Below are 17,661 nucleotides of genomic sequence, written 5' to 3' on the forward strand. Positions count from 1 at the left end.
CCTTCTTGGTTTATCTATGGTACAATTGGGTGGGCTACAGCGCTGCCTTTTGTGTTGGATGAATTCTGTTTGTGTCTTTATGTGTTCGTATAAGAATTGGAGTAGAAAGGTTGGTGTAAAGTTCAGTGTTTTTATTGCTTACAACTAGTTAATATGGGGGGGAAAATGGGGCATTTGTTTACTTGGTGTTTCTCAGTACACCTATTTGGGGTCCCTCAAAGGGGATTTTTCAGTGCCGTGTCACTTCAGGGAGATTCCCGACAGGGGTTCAGGTGATCCTCTTTGAGGATTCCTTTATCTCCGTAGGTCCCTTGTGTGGGATCTATGGTCTCTCTGGGCGATGAGCAGTGAAAATATTCAAGCAGTGTGTGTTCATTTGTCTAAATACGGGTCAGAAAGGAGCCTTGGTGGGCTTAAGGCAGTTCGGAGAACTCCTCTACAATCCCATAGGCTGGGTAGCCTATGTCTTTTCTAATCTCCGTTTCTGAAGTGATTGTTACAATTTTGTCTATGTCTCTTACTTGCTTCGATGAGTATTGTGTGGGGGGTAGTCTTAGTGGGAGAGAGCCTGTAAGGCTTCAGGCGATCTTTTAGACCCCTTTATAATCTCTTAGGCATGTGCCTATGTCATCTCCCATTGCATTGCAAGTGGGAGATACACACACAAAAAAGACACAAACAGAATTCATCAAACACAAAAGGCAGCGCTGTAGCCCACCCAATTGTAACATTTCAATATGTATAGTTTGGAGTAGAGAAGGAAAGGGGGGGGGCATTATAGAAACTTTCAAATATATCAAGGGTTTTAACAAGATCCAGGAGGGAATCATTATTCAATTGAAGAGAAGGGTACTTAATTCCTAGCACGGCGCCCATCGCATACCATACTTAGGGCCTTATTCTGGTTTGTGCGGTCCGTTCCGAACTCTTTCGGAGCTGACCAAATGCCACGCTGTGCGGACAATGAAAGAACAAACGCCCACAGGTCCTCCGCATTCGGACGGACTCACTCTCTAAGAAGAGGGTGTGTTTTCGGACAACATCCAAACCGTGCGTGTGCGGTGGGAACACACAGATTCTGCACGGTCTTACAGCGACCGAACAGACGGGAAGCTGCCCGTACGCACCGATGCGGTGTATTTACGCAAACCTTACTACTATAATCAATGTGTGTAAAATAGCAAGAATGCAGTCGTGCTTTCAGCATATATTTGTGTATTTAGTAATGGTCCATTTAGGCAGCAATGCTTCCAATTGAAGCTATTAAAAGAGTGTAATTAATCACTAATGAGTTGAGGAGTGGATTGTATTGTTTTCAGCTGAGAGTGATTCAGGTGCGGGCGTACTAATTGGGTGAACCGAATGCCTAGCACATGAACAAGTGCTCTCCGCAAACTGAAAGTTGCTTATGAAGACCGCATATTTCATGCGTGTTGGTTCATGTGCAGTCGGTGTGCTGTCTGAATGCACGCCTACCAGAGTTTGTGCACTCCCTCATGTACGCCCATATTTACGCCAAGTTTTTCCCACTTTGAAACCACGCCCTTGTGTAGGTCCGAATGACGCCCATATTACGCCCATATTTCCTGAGTCAATTCGGTGGACATTTCTGTACGTTATTAGTGAGAACGAGTACGGAGACCATGCGTGGCGCATGCGCAGACGGCTAAAAAGCGCCCTCCAAAAGAATTCGGAACGGACCGCACCAACCAGAATAACCTCCTTAGTGGTGTGCGATGCGATATTCATGTTAAATTAACAGGAGTGCTTGTACAATGAAATATCGCATAGCATTGCATGCCAGCAAATGGCATGCGATGCAATGCAATTTTTAATTGTACAAGCACCCTGATGGGTGCTTACAATGTTAAATGCACCCCCATTGTCAACACCACCCCCACTATCAACGCCAACCCGAAGCGGGGCGAGCACAGCAAGCCTGAGAGGGGCAGCGGTATGCGTCCTCCGATCTTTTCATACCCGCACTATCCACGTCAGCGTGGAGTTGATTTTAGATAGTGTGGCGAGCGTATGAAAAGGTCGGAGGACGCGTACCACCACCCCTCGCGGGCTCGCTGTGCTCTCCACGCTTTGGGTTGGCATCGATATTGGGGGTGGCGTTGCCAATGGGGGTGCATTTAACATTGAAAGCACCCATCAGGGTGCTTGTACAATTAAAAATTGAATTGCATCGCATGCATGGCATGCATCGCACGCATGCCGTTATATTGCATGCGATGCGATTGTATAAGATGTAATACGATCAAAATCGTGGGCGCCATGCTATTAAACAAGTACCAAGAGAAGTATTAGAACACAAGGACATACACTGCAACTGGAAGGTGGCAGGTTCAGAGGAAATTTGAGGAAAAATAATTTCACATAAATGGCAGAGGAAAATTAGAATAGCCTCCCATCATATGTGGTAGAGCAATTTAAACAGGCATTGGATAGACATAAGGATATCTTTACAAAGAAATAAGGATCAAATAGGCTTAATAACAATATGGACTAGATGATCATCAGGCAGGTCAAGACAAGGTCAAGGCAGTGGCCGAGTGGGGTGGATGTCTTCTGAGAATACAGTGGTTTCTTATGGGTAGCAAATGTCCGGGAAACAATCAATTTGCGTAACTAAGAACAATGGTACATTTGCACTTTCAATTCATATAAGGAGTAGCCATAAAAATAACAATTCTGTATATAATAATATAAAAGTCTATTAGATGGTTTAAATTGAACTATACTTGAACTATATCTTGGAAATGTCTGAGTTTATGGTTAGTCCCCTGGAGCTCTCAGGGATTTGACTTTTGTCTTATTACACACATTTACTGAGGACCAAAACAGATACCAGGGGATTTTGTGGAAGTGCCTGTGCCTTACTTTGATTTGCATCCTGATCTGCTTCCAGCTTCCCTCACCACAGCAAATATGGACAATGCATACTGTGTGGTTCCTTGGAATCTATCTCTTCCTCCTGTTACACTCTATCATGAACCTTGATCCAATTTGATTGTTAAATATATAAAAAAATATATTTTTAAATTGTAAGTCCACCTTTTTATTGCACCTCTAGATTTTCAATTATGTTCCAATATTATCCATATGAGTAAACAAAGGAAAATATAAAACATACCACAAATAAAAGTGTTAGATTGTAAACCACGGAGTTGATTTATGAAGTGCTGAACAGATGCTTTGCTGTGTAGAAACATATTTATGCTGCAATGAATTTTCCAGGATTTGATGAAGGATTTGTACAAGTGCACTTAGATTTCCTCTGCAATGCATACATTTATGCAGCAAGATTGCAAAGTTTTCAGACGAGGAGCAGTTGGACAGAGCAAAGGTGTTCCTAGCAAAATAAAATGCACTGGAGCATTTCATATTGTTAAACAGTATAGAACTGAGAATTCAGTTTATGGGATAATATTACAAAAACATATTTCATGTACTCAGTTTCCAATAGGGGCTTCCTTTAGAAATTAATATAAATCAGTATAGAAAAAATATATATAATATCTTGGATAACAAAAAGTAGGTCCCTAAAAGGGTAAAATTTAATACATGGTTAGGAATATTCTATCCTGATCTGTGAATTACATTTGAAGAGCATGAATGCTTTTTCAGAAAGGTAACCATAATACTTTGAGACTGCATTTTACTTTTTATTAATTGCAAGTGAGAACTAGTTGAAAAAGAAAATCAGACGATAACATAGGAAAATAAAACATGCAATGTAGAATAAGTCATGAACTACAAATGAGAGAAGAGTGTAAATTAATCCAGATAAAGCTACATAACATGGACATGACTCCGAGGTTACTACTACCATGACAATACTGATCATGAAGATAAGAAATGCAGATCTTGAGCTTTGGACTTGGCTGCATCTGAGTGAGCAGGTCACAGCCCCCTGGCCTGTTCCTCTGGCAGTAGCTGGCTTGTGCTGAGGACAAGCCAGCTACTTAAAGTTTTTTCAAAAGTCCTCCTGAGTGCTTCTGCCTGTTTCTTGGACCATCTTTCATATACAATGTTGCAGTGTGCACAATTTATCTTACCAGGATGCTCTTTCTGTAATGACCTCCTTGCTCTGCATTCAGAATAGGAATGAGAGAGAGGGGCAGAGAGCCTGGTGTTTATGGTGATTGGGATAAGGATCATTTCCTGTTAGAAGTAGTTCTTATATTGGCTTTTACATCACTATTTACTCTATTATATTAACTGGATCCTATGGGGAAGGGATCCTGTAGTATTGTAGCTATCACCTGTTTTTGTAGTTTGTTTCTATTGGGACTCATTTAGAGTTGTGGTATGCTAATAATGAGCTTTTACATCGCTATTTACTCTATTATATTAACCCAACGCGTTTAGTCACAGAGACTTCATCAAGGGGTTCCCTTGATGAAGTCTCTGTGACGAAACGCTTTGGGTACTGCCTGCTGACTCCTCCTAAATAGATAAGTCATATTCTATACTATCTCTTAAAAAACGTTTTTTTATATATCCCCTTTTTTAGCGATATCTTATGTAGGCCATTTTTATAGCAATTCGCATATTTTAGTTATTTGTGTATTTTCTATATAACTCACTGTTTGTTCTTTTTATAGTGCTATTGTGCACACTCTTGTACCTAAATATTTTTTTTTATATATTATAAAAAAGACACGTCTCCTGTACAGGTGTCTTTAGTCGCTTTAGCCTTTATCTTACCAGGATGCTCTTTCTGTAATGACCTCCTTGCTCTGCATTCAGAATAGGAATGAGAGAGAGGGGCTGTTACATACTGTATATATATATATCTATATATATATATATATATATATATATATATAGATATATATATATATCTATATATATATATATATCTATATATATATACTGTTTATTATTTTGTATTTTTCATTTATTAGTATTTTTATGTATAAAAATAAATTGTATATGAATTATTTCCTTTGAAACAGTCTTCATTCTTATTGCTGTGTATGAGTCTTCCTCCATGGTGTATCAGATATTGATTTGTATATATTAGCGCAGTTTTCACATTTCCTCTTGGGTAATCAGTATTTCTTTGTGCAAGCTCTGAGTCCAGGATCAACCCTGGTCCCGGGCCTGACACTTTAATTGCACTGGCACTAGTGCATTTAGAAAGCTGCTGCTTATTAATACCTTGACATATTGAATATTTTTTTTTAATTAGTAGGTATATTAGCGCCTAATTCCACCACTGGCTTCCAGTGGTTGAATAAAGGCTTGTATAAAGGATTAAACAGTTCTATATTCCTGCATATGTTTTAGGACTAAGCTCATCATCATGGGAAATGAGCTATAATGCTAGAAAACCACCAATAAATACCTAAACACCACACACCATCAGCACATGAATCCACTCACCTGAAAGGCAATGCCACCTGAAATCACCATACCACACGCCTAAACTGATCATCTCAGTTGAATTAAATAAATTATATAGGTTTTGTGGCTGAAATGCAGGCTTGGATGTAGTCAGCACCAGAACCTGTGTAATTCATAGGTGTTCCAGAACAAAGGGATAGTAGTTCAACTCTTTATACATACAGTATATATATCTTAACAAATAGAAAGTGCCTTACAGTATATACAAGTTTCTCAGATCAATCCTTAAATACAGCTAAAAGGTTGATAAACTTGTATATGTACCATTAAAAATAGTGCCATTATTGGGACTGCAAAAAATTACTGATTCATTTAAAAATAAATGTGGGAAAGTAGAGCTGGCTGGATAAACTGCAAAAAGCCAAAAGTAGACAGGGTTAAGCCTGTGTATGTTTATATACTCAGCAGGTCTTAATGATGGCTACAGCTGATTTCAATTTGGATCCCAGCTTGCCCTGCTGCTTACAACCAGACAAATCTAAGGAAGGTCATGTAACTTGGTTAAAAGAGTTGCAAGGCTATGACATTTTACAGTTAAAATGATCCCAAATAAATTAAAGATACTAGCATCCATCTAATAATATACTGCACATACAGGGGCAAACGCAGGATTTTTAGAAGGGGTTTCCAGAGGGGCGGAGCAATGCACACTTGGACACTTAGGTGACCCAGTATATGCCGGGTCAGTTAAAGTATTATAGATAGACCAAATGTATATAAATAATAATAATAATAATAATAATAATAAAAAATATATATATATATTTATATGGGTATTTTATATATATATATATATATATATATATATATATATATATATATATATATATATATATATATATATATATAGGGAAATTGAAGAGGGCACTCACCAAGTAGTAAATCATCAACTGGTTTTTATTGTCATCTGATAACCAAGCGTATCGACGTTACGTTACGTTTCGGTCCAGTATAGACCATCCTCAGGACAAGGTTCAGCATTACAAACAACTGTAAACAGACTTGCGACCTGGCATCCTTCCTCCTAAGAGGACACATCTACACTGCCTCACCGGGTCAGCATATATACCCCTGGACAGGAAGTGATGTCAGCACTAGCTGTTCATTGGTCCCACACATAACAAACAAAAAGGTCGTAATATTAAAAGACATGTAGCTGAATAAACGCTGCACTGGCATCAATTAAGGTGCCCAGCCTGTATAAGTTAAGGTGCGGCGAAAAAACATATGCACAAACACTCTAAGCGGCACAAATATAAAGGACGCTAGGCCGGAAGTACGCAATGCGCTCCACCGGCTCAAGCGGATGTGACGATTTGCGTTTCACTTGTTCAGTGTATACGCGTGGTCATAGTAACCAGAGTGCTAATTCCGCCCTTGTCATAGGCGGAAGTGACGTTACGCTAGGAATAGCTTGTGTCTAGCGTTACTGTGTAGTCATAGCAACGTCAGGACCGATTGCGTGGATGTAAACATAATAGTGCACAGCGTAAGGACTGACTACCATGCATCTGAGTGCCTGTCAGCATGATTATATAAACGACCATAGACAGTGTGGGAACTGGGGCAATAGCCAACCCGGAAGGCAACACCAATACAGTCTAAATAACATTATTCAAAAGAAAAGATTAATTACATAAAAAAGTGAATATATACAATTAGAAGCAAAAAACATCACATTATCTGTGGCAGAGAACCAACATTATATGTTGTTTCAAATTGAATCATAGTCTTCTTATTATGACTATTAATCTTAGTATATAACCATATAATGTAGTAAACTTATAGATAATGGGAAGTTTAGGCTGGTGGGGAAAGATAAATTTATGAATTTTTAAATATTTTATAGTTTTTGTACAAATTTTTAGGATTTTTAAGTAGAACAGAAAAAGAAAAAAGAAAAAAGAAGAGGTTAAGATTATTATTATTATATTGGACCATTTCACGATGATACATCATTAACTAATACCCAATATTGAAGCATATTGAGTTAGTAAATCCCCAATTCAGATAAGAACCATATATCAGTGCCTGGTCAAATTTCTATTAGTGGTACTTGGTACCTAATTGGTAAAAAATCAGTACCACTTCAGTATAAGGTTCTACTAGTAACACAGATAATAATTAGGCATATATACAAATATAACTTAATCAAAAAAAGGAAAACAAAAAGAACGACCTGGAGACACCCAATACAACTTCAAAAATAAAAGAATCCAAAAGGAAACAATGCAAAAATTAATCAAAAAACTGAAGAAACAGGAAAAGGGTGAGTAGACAAGATCAGCGCAAAAAAATTGATAGTGGATTATGTTCATTAAGTCCACGAGGGGACAATGTGTCCAGGTCATGGATCCATTTGGACTCCCTCTTTTTAAGCATGGTGTAGCGGTCACCGCCTCTAGCAGGTTTGGGTATATGGTCTATCAACATACAGCGAAGACTGGCAACGCTATGGCCCAAGGCTAAACAGTGTTTTGCAACTGGTTTATCTGTGCTCTTCGTTTGTAATGCTGACCTAATTGATGTACGATGGTTCGCCATCCTTTCACGAAAACTTCGCTTTGTGAGACCAACGTAATATAGGCCGCAAGGGCAGATGAGAATATATATTACGTGATCCATACGACAGTATAACCGATGCCGGATATGAATTTTTCTTCCACTGTGTGGATGGGCGAATGTTGGCCCTGTATTTAATGATCTGCATGTTATGCAGTCACTGCATCGAAAACATCCGTTTTTCGGAGGAGGCAACCAGCCATCAGCTGGGGTGTTGGGTTGTATCAACGGTCTCATTAAGAGATCCTTCAAATTACGTCCTCGCCTGTACGCACACATAGGAGGGCTTGGATTGATACCTGCAAAGGTCTCATCAGTTGCAATTATAGGCCAGTGTTTGTTGAGTCTCTGTTTCCTCTTAAAGGCTCCAGTATCGAATGTACTTGCGTGAACCATTCTTGGGCGTGCATCACCAGTCGTTGTTGTGATAGAGGTGGACTTGAACCTCTTATCCGCTTTGTCCAGACATCTGGTCAAGACAGGCACCGAATAACCCCTCTCAATAAATCTATTATGCATTTCTGTTAGTTGTTCTTCTGTAGTAGTTATAGAGGTATTGTTCCTCATTACTCGTAAAAACTGAGAAACTGGAAGATTCTCTTTCAGATGCGGAGGATGGTGGCTAGTGGCGTGAAGTAATGAGTTGCGATCAGTGTCTTTTCGGTATAGGCTTGAGCCCAGGCCAGTCCCTTCTCGAAACAGCGTCACATCCAAAAAATTAATCTTAATCAAACTGAAAGAAAAGGTGAAGCGTATGGGTGTCTCCAGGCCGTTCAACAAAAAGAGCATATCCTCCAGCTCCTGTTGTGTGCCCAGCCAGATTAGAAATACATCGTCTATATACCGACGGAAATAGAAGATGTTAGTGCCAAAGCGGGGAAAGATGTACACCCTTTCATAGTTGGCCATATATAAGTTGGCATAGGCTGGGGCCAAATTGGACCCCATAGCCGTGCCGGTGGCCTGAATGTAGAACTTATTTCTATACATGAAGTAGTTTTTAGTAAGGACTAGGGTTGTGAGTTCAACCAAAAACTCAGTTGGAGGTCCAACCCTTGTAACATCTGTAAGTGCTTCCCTTATAGTCTCCAACCCTTCAGTATGTGGGATCACCGTGTACAACGATGCCACGTCCATCGTCACTAAAATAGCTCCAGGTGGAATAGGTGGGAGGAGTTTAAGGCTATCCAACAAGTCACTTGTATCTCTTAAGTAACTTGGGGTTTTCAACACATAAGGTTGGAGGTGATGATCCACATATTGTGCTAGTGGCTGCAAGACAGATCCCCTGGCCGAGATGATGGGTCGACCAGGAGGATCTGTCAAGCGCTTGTGGATCTTGGGCATTGTATAAATTATCGGGCAAATAGGAAAGTCTACTTTCAGAAACCCGCATTCATTGGCACTAATCCAACCTGCTGCTAGAGCACAGTCCAAATTACGGTCAACTTCATTTTTGATCCGTGCACCTGGATCACCCGTCAGAGCATGGTACACGGAATGGTCACTAAGCTGGCGAACGATTTCTCTATCATAGTCAGCCCAGTCCTGGATGACCAACGCTCCCCCCTTGTCTGCCTGACGGAAGACGAGGGAGTCGTTGGCCATCAAGGACTTCAGAGCATCACGTTCAGGTGGCTTGAGATTGTGGTAATTAGGCTTAAACAAATCTGAGTCCCTAGAACAGTCAGTCATCCTCAGGAATGTTTTAATGCCCGGATTGGAGCTGGGAGGGTCAAATGTACTTGGTAGGCGGAATACCGGTACTTCAGGCATCTTGTCTTTATCTCTAAAAAATTCTCTGAGCCTAAGTTTGCGACCTAGCTTATAATGGTCAACAGTATCCCTAAATGGCTGAGAGGAGCAGGTTGGCACAAAAGAAAAACCCAGGGACAGAACTTTGGTTTCACTGGGAGATAGTTGGTACCCTGACAAATTTATCACTGAGTCTAGGGTTTGTAATTCCTGCCTCTCCTTCTTCTTGTGGTACCCACCCCTTCTTGAGGGGTATCTTGGTCCTCCCCGGGCGCGCCCGGGTTTTTTGACTTCGCGTCACGTGTATAAAATCTTGGGCCAGATGGGGGTTTAGAAAACTCGGTTTCTGAATTCGAAGGGGAGGTGGATGAGTAGTTAGGTTTTTGACGAAATTGTCTAAATTGGTTCCTCTGGGGTCCCGAGTTTCCTTTAATCCAACGATACACCTGATGTGATGTATAGTCGTTGTTAACAGTAGCTAACTTTCTTCTCTTAAATGCCACTAGTTCTTTCTCAAATGTGCCAATCTGTTCCTTCAGTTTGTCTGTCCACTTGCTCTTTTTGTCTGCAAGAAGCGTGGCTAAATGGTTGGTATTAAAGGTCTCAATTTCACTTCTAATTTTGTTCAATTCTATGCCTACTTCCTCTATAACAAGGACCATAAGGTCCAACGAGCATTTGTTTAACACTCCACACCATCTGGCGCAGAACGAAAGGTTATTACGCCCGATGGTGGGAGTGTTGACTACTCGGAAACCTCTTGGGATCTTTTTGTTGCGGTAATACTCCGACAGGAATTGACCATGAAGAGTTAATTCAATTTCACGTTTTTTGAGTTTATGTAACCTAAAGTATAGGTCAGCAGGAGTGTCTTCAGGTAACTTAGAGAATTCTGCTGCATTGAAAAGTACTTTCTCAGCATCATCGTCTGTAAGAGACACTATATTAGTTTCCACCTGATGGTATAAAGCTTCATCAAGAATATGAACTGGTGGGTTCAATGACATAATTGGTAAATAAATGACAAATGATTATAACTGTAAAACAAATTTGTCTGAAAAACACTCTGGAGCACAACACCCCCGTTATTCAAGGGTGATCTAAAGAAAACTGGGGCTTGGAGGATATGCTTTAATCAACAAATCAAGGAGCAAAAAGACTCCAAAAAACAACAAAAAACTACCAAACAATTTTTAAAGAGAAAAACGGTGAAAAAAGTGAAAAAATGAAAAAATGGAAAAATGGAAGAAAACATCCATATAGAAAAAACAGACAAAAAGGCAACCACTGTATGGTGTATTGTAGACGTTAAATCCACCCAAGAGGGGTACAAGGTCCTGAGTCCGATATTTATCAGTTCAGCTTTGTAGATAAATTCTGGTGCTGGATTACAATGGATCACTCCTAAGAAGGGTCAGTTCCATCAAGATACAATTTTTGGAGGTAGTCCGCACTCTATTTAATGTAGAGAGAGGGGGGGTGCTCCTACTGATGGATCAACATCAAAGCATAGGGAAATTGAAGAGGGCACTCACCAAGTAGTAAATCATCAACTGGTTTTTATTGTCATCTGATAACCAAGCGTATCGACGTTACGTTACGTTTCGGTCCAGTATAGACCATCCTCAGGACAAGGTTCAGCATTACAAACAACTGTAAACAGACTTGCGACCTGGCATCCTTCCTCCTAAGAGGACACATCTACACTGCCTCACCGGGTCAGCATATATACCCCTGGACAGGAAGTGATGTCAGCACTAGCTGTTCATTGGTCCCACACATAACAAACAAAAAGGTCGTAATATTAAAAGACATGTAGCTGAATAAACGCTGCACTGGCATCAATTAAGGTGCCCAGCCTGTATAAGTTAAGGTGCGGCGAAAAAACATATGCACAAACACTCTAAGCGGCACAAATATAAAGGAGGCTATGACATTTTACAGTTAAAATGATCCCAAATAAATTAAAGATACTAGCATCCATCTAATAATATACTGCACATACAGGGGCAAACGCAGGATTTTCAGAAGGGGTTTCCAGAGGGGCGGAGCAATGCACACTTGGACACTTAGGTGACCCAGTATATGCCGGGTCAGTTAAAGTATTATAGATAGACCAAATGTATATAAATAATAATAATAATAATAATAATAATAATAATAAAAAATATATATATATATTTATATGGGTATTTTATATATATATATATATATATATATATATATATATATATATATATAAAAAATGGGAAATACCTAACCGTCCGCGCCTTAGAAATGGCTAGCAGCAACTCTGAAAGTCCCCTGTTAGCCGGGACTTGAAACAGATAGAGATAAAGACAAAGAAACAGAGTGCGCTTATAAGTGAAGGTACACAGCTTATTCCTCACATTTGTTTAAAACATTTATTCAATAAAAGCCTTAACAATTCGGCTCATATAAAATACACAAATACATATAGTCTTTTTGAAGATGACAATTGTCGTAGTGTACAATCTTTCCAATGTAACAACTGGCCCAACGCGTTTCGTCACCTACGTGACTTCCTCAGGGGCACTTGGCAACTTGGTGGACAACGGTACAATTGCACTTTATGCAGTATCTCAAAAAGAGTGGGTACAGAAAAATAGTTTTTTTTGCAGGAATATATATTTTACCAGTTAACAGCGCTCTTGTTAAGGCTGGCCCATACAAATGAACAAAGTTTTTGTCCCAGTTTCACTGAGTACACCCACTCAGTGGTAGATATCCACATCCAAGTCAAACAATGCTGTGTGACCAGGAAGTAACCTCTAGTGTATTCAATGGCAGAATCTGCCATTGAATACACTAGAGGTTACTTCCTGGTCACACAGCATTGTTTGACTTGGATGTGGATATCTACCACTGAGTGGGTGTACTCAGTGAAACTGGGACAAAAACTTTGTTCATTTGTATGGGCCAGCCTTAACAAGAGCGCTGTTAACTGGTAAAATATATATTCCTGCAAAAAAAACTATTTTTCTGTACCCACTCTTTTTGAGATACTGCATAAAGTGCAATTGTACCGTTGTCCACCAAGTTGCCAAGTGCCCCTGAGGAAGTCACGTAGGTGACGAAACGCGTTGGGCCAGTTGTTACATTGGAAAGATTGTACACTACGACAATTGTCATCTTCAAAAAGACTATATGTATTTGTGTATTTTATATGAGCCGAATTGTTAAGGCTTTTATTGAATAAATGTTTTAAACAAATGTGAGGAATAAGCTGTGTACCTTCACTTATAAGCGCACTCTGTTTCTTTGTCTTTATATATATATATATATATATATATATATATATACAGTCTTACCCGGCACAGCCTCCTGTTGCGTTACTTTGTGGGTGCCCGCACTAGAAAGTCATACAGAATGCGGTGTGGGGTGCGGCACTCCAAAAATACACAATTCAGTAAGGTATCTGCATTTAATAGCAGTCAGCAACGTTTCAACGCCCCAACGGCGTTGTCATCAGGCTATATACAAATCAAATGACATAAACACATACCTTTATAGAGACACCCGGTGGAAGACCCGCCGGACGGAGACCGCCCCGACGCCATCTCTGTGGCGCGCATCTGTGACGTCAGCGGCAGCCTGCGTCCTAGCGTGAAAGGAGATAGGAGTGTTCCCGTCACCAAGGGAACATAGATATACAAACAACACATGCAGCACGTAGAGACGGGCAGACAGTATATCAAATAGTACACAAAACATGGAGAATAAATATGAAGAATATTAGGAAAAGCATAAGTGCAGAAATAGATGTCAGCATTGGGGCTCATGTGGGTATAGGTGGTTACCCAAGGTAATACTTCGGTGGTTGTAGGCGGACGCTACAAACGAAATACCGTCCGCCTACAACCACCGAAGTATTACCTTGGGTAACCACCTATACCCACATGAGCCCCAATGTGAATAAAATCACCCGTACACACTGGCCCATTGTCCAAACAGATAGAGATATTGGCATCAAGAATTCACATCTATTAATGAGCTATAAACGCTCCAGAAATCTGCGAGATACACTCGTGAAGTCTGATGCTGCACCATCCAAAAATACCAGCAATAGCAGACAACTGGGTTGCCCGTGTGGATTGTCTTACATAGCTTCAAGGAGAGGATGGCTGCCCATAGGTCATCCATCAAAAAAGCACTCGCCACTGAAGGGAGTGAACAACCTGTGGCACGCCACTTCGCCAACCATAAACACAGCATAACATCTATTAAATATCGTATGATCGATCATATCCCTTTATCCAAGCGAGGAGGTGACAGAGGAGCAGCTTTACTTCGTTGTGAGGAAAAATGGATTATAAAATTGGGCACAGTGTCCCCTTATGGACTAAATGAACATTCCGGGATATCTGTGCTGCTATAATATCTGCATTTTTGACTCTTTTGCTTTTTTTGCATAATTTTTTTCGTAATGATTTCCTTCCTCTGCTGACATCTATTTCTGCACTTATGCTTTTCCTAATATTCTTCATATTTATTCTCCATGTTTTGTGTACTATTTGATATACTGTCTGCCCGTCTCTACGTGCTGCATGTGTTGTTTGTATATCTATGTTCCCTTGGTGACGGGAACACTCCTATCTCCTTTCATGCTAGGACGCAGGCTGCCGCTGACGTCACAGATGCGCGCCACAGAGATGGCGTCGGGGCGGTCTCCGTCCGGCGGGTCTTCCACCGGGTGTCTCTATAAAGGTATGTGTTTATGTCATTTGATTTGTATATAGCCTGATGACAACGCCGTTGGGGCGTTGAAACGTTGCTGACTGCTATTAAATGCAGATACCTTACTGAATTGTGTATTTTTGGAGTGCCGCACCCCACACCGCATTCTATATATATATATATATATATATATATATATATATATATATATATATACACACACACACACATATATATATAGATATATATATATATATATCTATCTATATATACATACAGGGGCGTCAACAGCAGTGTAGACCCCTGGACATAGCAATGTATTGGGGCCCCTACCGATCCTCCAGCAGTAGGGGTGGGAGAAGCTTTGATGTCCCGCTGGTGGTAGGGGGTATTATATCAACCGCTCTGCATGTAGGGCCTGGATCAGTAATTTCCACTAATTACCCCTTTACTGCACAGATGGTGGGAGATGGGGTGGGAGAAGGGGGCATTGGGCTGAATGAAGGGGCCCTGATACATAACTTCCAGGGTGGTAGAGGATGTTTAATACGCAGAGGAGGGGGGCATATTGGAGTGGCTTTATTATTGGAGTGGGCTTATTATTCATAATTTTCTGGTGGGAGGACAGCTTGCTTGACTGCAGATATCTCCAGTTCCCAGAAATAGATTTCTTAGATTTTAATTGAATTACAAACTAGAGAATCCCACTTACCAAATGGTAGTTGGGACTAGGGGATCAGAGTTCAGGAGTCAGAGCAATCTGCCAACAAGCATATAAAACTACATACCAGGTGTGTGGAGCTGGAGCAGTAACCAGTTGATGGAAGGCTGATATCTCTGGTTCTGGGGACAGTAGAGACAAGATCCTAGTGTCCATCAAGTATGTAATATACCCTCAGAAAAACTCTAAGCCAGACAAAACCTGAAATATCTGACTGGGAAGAGTAATCAACAGGCTTGGATGGGGACCACTGTTTTGAAGTCAGATATCTCCGGTTCCCAAGGGCGGATTTTTTAATTCTTGTACCCATGGAAAGAGGGGACCCTCAGCTTTCAGCCTAGGTCCCTTAGACTCATGGGGGGGTTTCTGGGTACTCAGAAACCCCCCTGCGTGCGCTACTGACATACAGTGGCATAACTATAGTGCGGCTGCCCCTTGGGGGAGCTAGCGGTCTTAGGGCGCACTGAAAAATACCTGCTACGAATACAGTTTGCTGTCACTCATTACTAGTGGGCGGAGGTGGCTGTCTACTGTAGCTGCGTACCATAGGATGACAGCCTGCCCTTCTCCCCAGTCTCCTCGCCTCCTCTGCACCTGGGGGCGGCCGTTTTCCTTACCTGCACACACTTTCCGGCTGCTAGTATCTCCGGTAGGTCCTCAGTGACGGAAGGCTTTAGTATGTCAGCGGATGTGATGTCATCCCTGTTACGCCGCATGGGCACACGTCACTTCTGGGGGGGGACACACATTTTTCGGCAGGGGGTGCTAAATTTATAGTTACGCCACTGTGCTCATACCTGTACACAGATAATAATAATAATAATAATAATAATAATAATAATAATAATAATAATAATAATAATGTTATTTTTTTAAATGTCATGGTTTAAACATTGCAAAGGTGTTATGTACTAATAGTGAGCTAAGCATGTCAAAAGATTCAACAAGATTTGCAATCAAGGAATTAATTATTAATTTGCTTCCAGTATTTCCTTAACTGGTCGAACTCAGTATATCTTACTTGGGATGAGGGTGCATGTAGTAATTGAGAATTGGATCCCTGTAGAGTCAACTTTGTCACATTAGTAGTCCCAGTACAATGGAACTTTGTTGTGTTCAAACACATGTATGTGCCCTATATCTAAAACAAAGTTAATTTAGCCAATGTACAGTATGCCCTATAAGCAGGACTGTTATTGTTATCTGGCTATATTTGAGCACATAGAAAATGTATCTTTTTCTTTATTTTGTATTTATTACAGCTTGTTTTAACTCTCTTTATGGTATTATATATTGTGCAGTATAATACAGATGTTTGGACAGCCACAACCCAGTTCCTGGATGGACACGGACATATGTCCCTGCAAGGAAACAGCACAATCCCCTAGATGGACATAAACTATAGTACAGTATACAGTATTAGACCTACTGTAGACAAAGGATTTAGCAGTCTGCATGGATACAGCACAGTTCTTAAGTCCAGCAGTGGCCAGTTTTCCTGAATCAAGGAAATTCAAATTAATTCAAATGACATTTTGGCTGATGGACTAACAACTTCCATAGTTGTCTTTGCTGCATTTTTACAAACCATTCAATGTGTCTTTTTTCTCTTCATCTCAGCATTCCTGATACATTGGGCTGATTCAACACTGCTTGTTATGCAGCTGTTGTTTGCTGCTTAATGAGCAGCTTACTGCTGCTCGGCCGAATGCCATCCCACTGCCTCTGAATCCCATCGGTACCATGCGAGGGGATGTGTACAAGATCACTTCCCTTTGCAAACAGCCGTTAGCAGGAGAATTCATTCAATGATTGGCAACCATCCAATGATTTCTCCTGCCTTTGCAAATAAAAGTTAGTTTGAACTGACTTTTATTTACAAGCACTAGGATGAAGACAGGGCGGGCGGCTAGCGTCCTGTGACATCAGCCACCCACTCCCGACAGGAATAGGCCTGCTCACATTCCCAGGGGAACACCCAGCATTTTTATGGGGAAGCCAGTGGAGTAACTATGGAGGGTGCAGGGAATGAAATTGCTATGGTGCCCAGGCCTTTGAGGGGCCGAGAGCTCTGCAGGCTATCCCCTGCATCCTTCAGAATTTATTTTAAATTAGTGCCTTGCAGCGCCATCGCCCTGTTCCTACTCCTAAACCCTGACAGTGCTGCTATGGAGACCCGGCACTGGCAGTGCTGCTATGGAGATTCAGTGCTGGCAGCGCGGCTATGGAGACCCAGCACTGGCAGCGCTGCTGTGGGGACCCGGCACTGGCAGCTGTGAAAAACCTGATGCTCTAGGTAACTAGCTGAGCTTATACTACAGGAGGGGGGCACAGTGCAACCTTTAATGGGGTGGGGTTTAGGAGGACATAATTTTCTCAATTCTTTCAAGCTCCTGATTGCCCCCCCACATACATATCCCCCTCTCTCCTCTCTTTTTTTCCCTTCTGTCTTGCTCTCTCCCTTCCCAGCCCATCTCTCTCTCTCCTGTTTTCTCTCCCCTTCTCTC

Source organism: Crinia signifera, chromosome 4 (genome assembly GCF_055691185.1).
Source record: "Crinia signifera chromosome 4, ASM5569118v1, whole genome shotgun sequence".
NCBI classification, from domain to species: Eukaryota; Metazoa; Chordata; class Amphibia; order Anura; family Myobatrachidae; genus Crinia; species Crinia signifera.